The 6742-nt window shown below is 42.2% G+C and overlaps 1 pseudogene; it reads right to left on the bottom strand.

The window, feature by feature from the left end:
- Positions 1 to 1304: 1304 nt before the first annotated feature.
- Positions 1305 to 2635, bottom strand: LOC102895304 (annotated as a pseudogene).
- Positions 2636 to 6742: the final 4107 nt, after the last annotated feature.

Here is a 6742-nt window from a genome sequence, read left to right as displayed (position 1 = left end):
CTCCAAAATTATGACTTCTTCTAATATACAATCAAATTGACCATTTTTAGCCTAAACAATCCACTCCTCCCCATTTTGGGGGACAGAACTGGAATATGTTGGTTAGTATATTTTATACTAAGGTGTGAGTGACTAATGAGCCACCCATTACATGAAAGTGTTAGTCCTTTTAAAGAGAAGCTGATTTCTCTCCCTATTAGAATCCTAGCTGCCTGGCACTCCAGGCTCTGTGGGGGCAAGTGGAGAGAGAGAGAGAGAGAGAGACCACCCTCCTCAAGGTGCTGTTTTCTGAAGGAAGATATTTATTTCCTCTTTCAGATCTCTGAACAGAGTTTAGTGGCACGGGGAGAGCTCTTGGAAAATCCTAAAGGCACAGCACCTCTTCTACTGGCATCGTCTCACCTTTTGAGACCCCTTCTTTGGCGAGAAACCGTTTTAATAAGGGTATAATTTTGTTACAGAATTTTGTAATTAAATATTCTTAAAAATAATGAGGTTGCAGGCTCCTATCTCCCAATTTATTATAGACTTAATGCCCCATGTTACACAGTGTTTAATCAAGAATGTATCCCCATTGTAACTCCATGCAGGCCTTAGAAATAGAAAGTGCTCTGAATTTATCATGAAGGTTGCTCTCTGTTCTTGAGATGTTGTTCTGTTTACCAAGTTGCAAAATAAATGGTGGTTTCTTAGTCAGAAAGACAAGTCTCTCTCTCATCCCTGCCTTCATCCAGTCCCATGGGTCTCTCTCATCAGAGGTAAATCCATCCATCAGCTCCCCATAGAGTGCAGGTTCTGAATTGGCTTCTTCTTTTAAGGCGCAAACGTGCTCCCCCTGCTGGCTGAAGGCAGCCAGTACAGCGGGTGTGCTGCAAAACACACTGGACTTTGTACAAACCAGAGTATGAGCACCTGCTATGTGCTAGGTACTATGAGCAGTGCTTAGGCGTATAACTATGAGAAAGACCAGCCCCGTTGCTCGAAGAGGTTAGCATCTTATATGTAATACATTAAACAGCCTGTTAATTGTAGGATCATAGAGAAGGGAGAAATTTCCTCTGTCCACAGAGATAAGGGAGGCTCCATGATGGTGATAGAATTTTACCTGCAGCCTGAAAAAGCAGCTGGATTTCAGAAAGTGAAGAGAAACATAATGGTCAGTGTAAGGAGTCCTAGAATGTTAGGGTGAGAGACCTGAAAAATCATGTGCTTTAGTTTCCTTTTCTAAGTGATGAGCAAGGAGCTCAGGGAGGCCAAATGCCCTAGATGTGAGAGACGGAACAGAAACTGGAACCCACGTCTTCTCACTCCAACTCCAGGTTCTCCAGGAATTCCAGGCTGAGGGAGGAATGAAGGGAGTTTGAGAAGTGCCGGATATATCCAGAAATGGAGAAAGGCGTCTGTGTCACTGCCACAAGAAATTCAATTCCACTTACAGAGGAAGTGAAATGGTCTGGTTAACTTAATTTCCTAATTAGATGATCGTCCAGCAGAAATGCTGCATTGTTAGAAATGTTGATTTTTAAAAACTTCCTAAAATATTTTATTTCACATTTCTGCCTTAACAAGCAAAGTGAGGTAACATCATTCATTGATAAGTCTGGATCTTGCAGTGTCTCGCAATATTTTAGATGTAGAGAGCATAAAGCATATAAATATAGACTTCAAAGGATTCTTTAAGTCTTTTCTTTTTTTTTTTTTTAGGCGAGGCAACCCTTGGTTGACCTCACAGATTGCAAGGACCTTGTCAGTTTACAATCTCTTATTTTTAATTTTTTTAACGCCTACAGCACCTGGTCTTCCTAGGTGTAAGTCTTTCTTTTTTAATGCCTACAGCACCTGGTCTTCCTAGGCGTAAGTCTTTTTTTTTTAAGGTCTAAAAACCTTTATTTAAATAGGGATAACAAGGATATAATTCGAATATTGAATAATTAAGCTTTGGGTTGACTAGAAGTCCATGATTCACCAAGACTATTGTATGGAAGCAGTACAAAACTACATTTGGTATTTTTTCTCAGTTTTCTGGTATTCTTCAAGCTTGCAAAGAAAGATTCAGAACACTTTAATGATAGCTTGTTGAACAGCAATAAAATGAGATAATGTCCTCAGAAGTCAGTCTCTCACAAAAAAAGATGTTATAGCCAAGCTCTGTTAAAGCCCCAGCCAGTAAGGTCCACAAAGGAATGAAGACATAGGACAGATTTATGGTAGCAGATGGTTTCAGTTTAGCACAGAGTGCAAGCCAGAAGGCTAATTTAAGTAATATTGGTATGAGGTATCAAGTATATATATAAGTTTGCAAGCCAGAAGGCTAATTTAAGTAATATTGGTACGAGGTATCAAGTATATATATATATGTATATGTATGCTCTGTGTGTGTGGTGTGTGTGTGTGTGTGTGTGTGTGTATGTGTGTGTGTGTGTGATTCATGTCAAGGGTCAAAGCCAGACTTACATCACCCAGACATTTTCACAATCTGCATGATGAGAAGAATACTATCAAGTATCCATACTGGAATAAATATGAGGAACCAGTTCCAAGGTGCCTTCTCATCCAGTTTCAACACCAACATGATCAAGAAGAGTAATGTGAAAAGCCTGATGAGCAGTACTCTCTGAGCCAAGAACATTCTCATTTAAACACTTTAAAGATGTTGTTGCAGAGTCACAAAATGGGAGATATACTCTGGCAACGCCAATGGCCAGAGAGTGGAGAGGGAGTGAAGATCAGGAAATCCCTGGTTTGCATCCTTGTCCTATTCCATTTTTTTCCCCTCATAAATCCAGAACCTGTCACATGATAATCAAGAAAAAGATCTCAGTTCCATCTCCTTTTAAATCTTTAATAGCAACATATTTGCCTGCCATTTGTCTCTATCATCAACGATAGTATTTAGATTTATTTATCGGTGTGGGGAAGTCGAATACAGAAAAAATCTGATTAAGTGAGGGTCCTGGCTCACTTTGCTCTAGTTAATTGAGGTTTTGCTGGGTTGTTTAGGGTGGTCCCTGCTGAGCCTCCTGCACAGCTCTCACCTCACCCTTGCAGGACTGCACTGGGCAGTGGGGTTTCAGTGAGGAGCCTCACACAATTCCTGGGTTTGCTTAGGAAGAGAGCAGGTAGGACATTCCACTGATGACACTGGCTGGCTCATGCCTAAACTCTCCTCACTGAGACTCCACCAGAAAAGTTATGAGCAGTGACCTGTGAGATTTGGCTCCAGCCAAATAGTAGTATAGTAGTCAGCCTCCCAGATGGCCCTCAATGTTCCCCGCCTCCCAACATTTACACACTGTGTAGTTTTCTTCTATATTACACCAGGATAGATCTGTACAACCAGTATAATACAACATAAGTGATTGTATATCACTTCCTGTCTTAAAGTGCCACCATGTTGCAACTTTCATCTTGGTGCAACGATGCTCTGGGGAAAGCCAGCTGCCATTGCATGAGCATCAGTATGGAGAGACCCATGTGGCAAAGAACTGAGGCCTCCAGCCAACATCACGTGAGTGAGTCTGGAAGTAGAACCTCCAGCCCCCATCAAACCCTCAGATGATTGCCATTCTGGCCTACATCTTGACTGCAACCTTATAAGAGAGCATGAGGTAGAACTACCTAGATTCTGTGCAAAGTAATGAATACTTGTTTTAAGTTGCTCACAATTAGGCTAATTTGTTGTACAACAAGACGTAACTAATACACTTAGCTAGAGACCTCCCAGAGATGAGAACCCTTAGGCACTGCTCTTTTCCAGAAGCCCATCTGCGTGGCCTGGGGTAGTCTTGACACACTGGAATCTTAAATGCAGAAGGGACCCGGGAGCTTAGGTAGTCTAGTTCCCTCATTTTACAGATGAAAGAGGAGAGGCCAGAGGGGAAGAGGCTTTGTGTGGAGACACACTGAAGCAAACCCTGATTTGGGGTTCCACCTTTTCTCCCCATATTTCCATTCCCAGTACCTAGTCAGCTTCCCTGTTCACTGTTTCATTCACAAATTACATAGAGAGTGTCTACTATGTGCTAGGTACTGTGTGAGGCCTTGGGGTATTGTTGAGGCTCTGGGCATATGTGGAACTACTGGTAAAAAGTTATTTGAATATTACACAATTATTATAATGGATATGTGTTGAGTGAATGAATGATTGAATGTGTGAATGAATGAAAAAGACTAGATTACAATCAGGAGATCCACGGGCTAGTCCTCTTTTTGATGAATGTCCTGGGTCTCCTTTGTCATTCTCTGTTCCAGGCTGAAGTGCAGTACAAAGACTTAGATTAAGACATAGAATCTTAGAATTTTAGAACTAAAAAGGACCCTGGCAGGCAAGTTATGGCAAAATTTTGGAGGAATAGTGGACCCCTTTGAAAATGAGACGAATCTATGGGCTCCTTTAACCATGTGCACAAAACACTCTACATACAAATTTTGGAGGATTCCTAGAACATGAAGCCCAACCAATGGACTTCCTAGGAATCCATAGGCCAAGACCTCTGATCTGGTCTAACTTCCTGTTATTTTAGATGAGAAAACTGAGACCCAGAAAAGGGAAGCAACATGCCCTACAGCAATTCAATGGTGAAGTTCATGCTTAAACTAGGTCTCCTGAGATCTGGTCCAGCGCTCTCCCCCACAGAACCCTGACTTACAGGAATTATACAAGTCACCAGGAAACCAGCCTTGGCTCCTGAAACAGAACTTCAGGAAATCACACATTGATATTTATTTTCTGTTAATATCTCTTGAAGACAGACAGAGTGGCTCAAATGACCAACTCTGTCTCCAGCACTAGGCTAAGCGGCATCACTGGATCCTAAAATTGAGCAATTGGAAAGCAGTAGAGATGAGAGTGACAGATCTAGTGGGTGTCAAGGATGGGGAAAGTCAGCTGGTGTGGGCACTTAGCAGTGAAGTCCCAAGGACAGTCGGCTTCGAACAGTCTGCTTCCCTCTGCCCACTGAGGGTTGCAGGTTCTCAGGGAGCACTTCAGCTATGGCATGACAGTCCATATTTAGACTTTGTTTAGACATGTTTAGACTTTGCTACTTTTTAAAAAAAATTTGTTTATTTTTTATTATTTTTTAAAATTCCCCCTCTCTACTTCCACCCCTGACCTACGGATGTTGCTGTCTCCCTTTAAGAACTGGATCTCTGAAGGCAGGGCGTCTCCTCCAATGTGCTTGTGGCACACACCTGGGGCCTGGCGTGCCCGGGGTATGGGCCGTAGCTCCACTGGTGCTCAAACCCAGGACCTTCTGTGTGTAAAGCAGATGTGCTTACCACTACTCTATGGAACCACCCCACATTTTGCTACTTTTTAACTGTGCTGTCTTGAGCCACTAGCAAACCTCTCTTCCTGATCTCTATGATGGGGACCATGATAGCCCTTACACCACAGGCTTGTTATCGGGTTCGTTTTTGTAATATGCTTAAAACAGAGCTTGACATATAAGTGCCATCTAATAAATGTACGATAATTAAGGGTATAAAATCCATACGTCTTAAAGTCATCAGTTTTTGTCTACTGGGTCTTTCAGAACAGAGGCTACTAAGCTTAAAAAAAAAGGATACATTCTAAAAATCAACTTTATTGAAGTATAAATTGTTTACAATAACATGTACCTATTGTAAGCATACGTTCAGATGGATAAGTTTTGACACATTTTTATACTTGTGTAACCACCACAATCAGGATATAGAATGTTTCCATCACCCCCTTGTCCCTCATCCTAGTCAACCCCTCTTCACTCCCAGCCCCAGGCAACCATGATCTTTGCCACCAAAGGTGACAATGGCCCATCTCTATCAGTAAGCAGGTGTTGAGCTGCCGAAATATAAAGATACATTTCCTTATGTATTATATATGTTCTGTTGTCAATTTGTATCATACACACTTAGAAGGCTTAATTTGTTTTATTTTTTTAGATAAAAAAAGAAGAAAAATATTAAGCAAAGGTACAAAATGTGAACAATTAGTGCATCTGGCCAAAGGGGATTTGAGAATGTTTTTAGACAGTTCTTGAAACTTTTCTGTAAATTTGACATTGTTTCAAAATAAAAAGTCACAGCAGATAAAATGAACATAAGCAACAGTAGATAGAGCTACTGTTGAGCCCTGGGAGCCCTGTTCTTTCTCAGAAGCCTCTGGAGAGTTTGCTAAGCCTGCCAAGGGCTGTATGGGGGTACTCACCCAGCTTGAAGGAATCAGAACTCCAAGGGTGAGGTCTGGGCATCTGCTTGACACCTAGTGAAGGGGCCAGGGCTCCCCAGGGCCATGGAGACTTTGGCAGGAGAGGACCCCTGCAGCTGGCTGAGTCCACACTGGCCTTTTGGGTAACACAGGCCAAACCTGAGTTTGGCGGGCAAAGAGCTGGCTCAGGTTGGCGGGACAGATGTGTTTGTGAAATGCTTTGTATCCGTAAAGCACATAAGAGCTTAAAGTATCCACATCCTTTAGGAATGAGGCAGCTTAAAAGTGAATAAATATGATATAAATATGATATAATGCATCAGCTAATTATAGCTGCTGCCGCTGCTACTGCTAATACTGCTGCTGCTGTAGCTAGGGGGACCAACCATCCCAGTTTACCTGAGCCCGTCCCAATTTGAGCACTAAAAGCCCTGCATGCCGGGAAATGCCTCAGTTCTGGGCAAGAGAGGGCGGTTGGTCACCCTGGAGCCTATAACTAGTTTTTAGATTGCCACAGTCACTTTGCTCACTCTGTATCAGTCTACTCAGGCT

Source organism: Pteropus alecto, unplaced genomic scaffold, assembly GCF_000325575.1.
Source record: "Pteropus alecto unplaced genomic scaffold, ASM32557v1 scaffold88, whole genome shotgun sequence".
Lineage (NCBI taxonomy): Eukaryota > Metazoa > Chordata > Mammalia > Chiroptera > Pteropodidae > Pteropus > Pteropus alecto.
The sequence above is the reverse complement of the archived record's forward strand: the minus strand, read 5'-3'. Positions and strand labels throughout refer to the sequence as shown.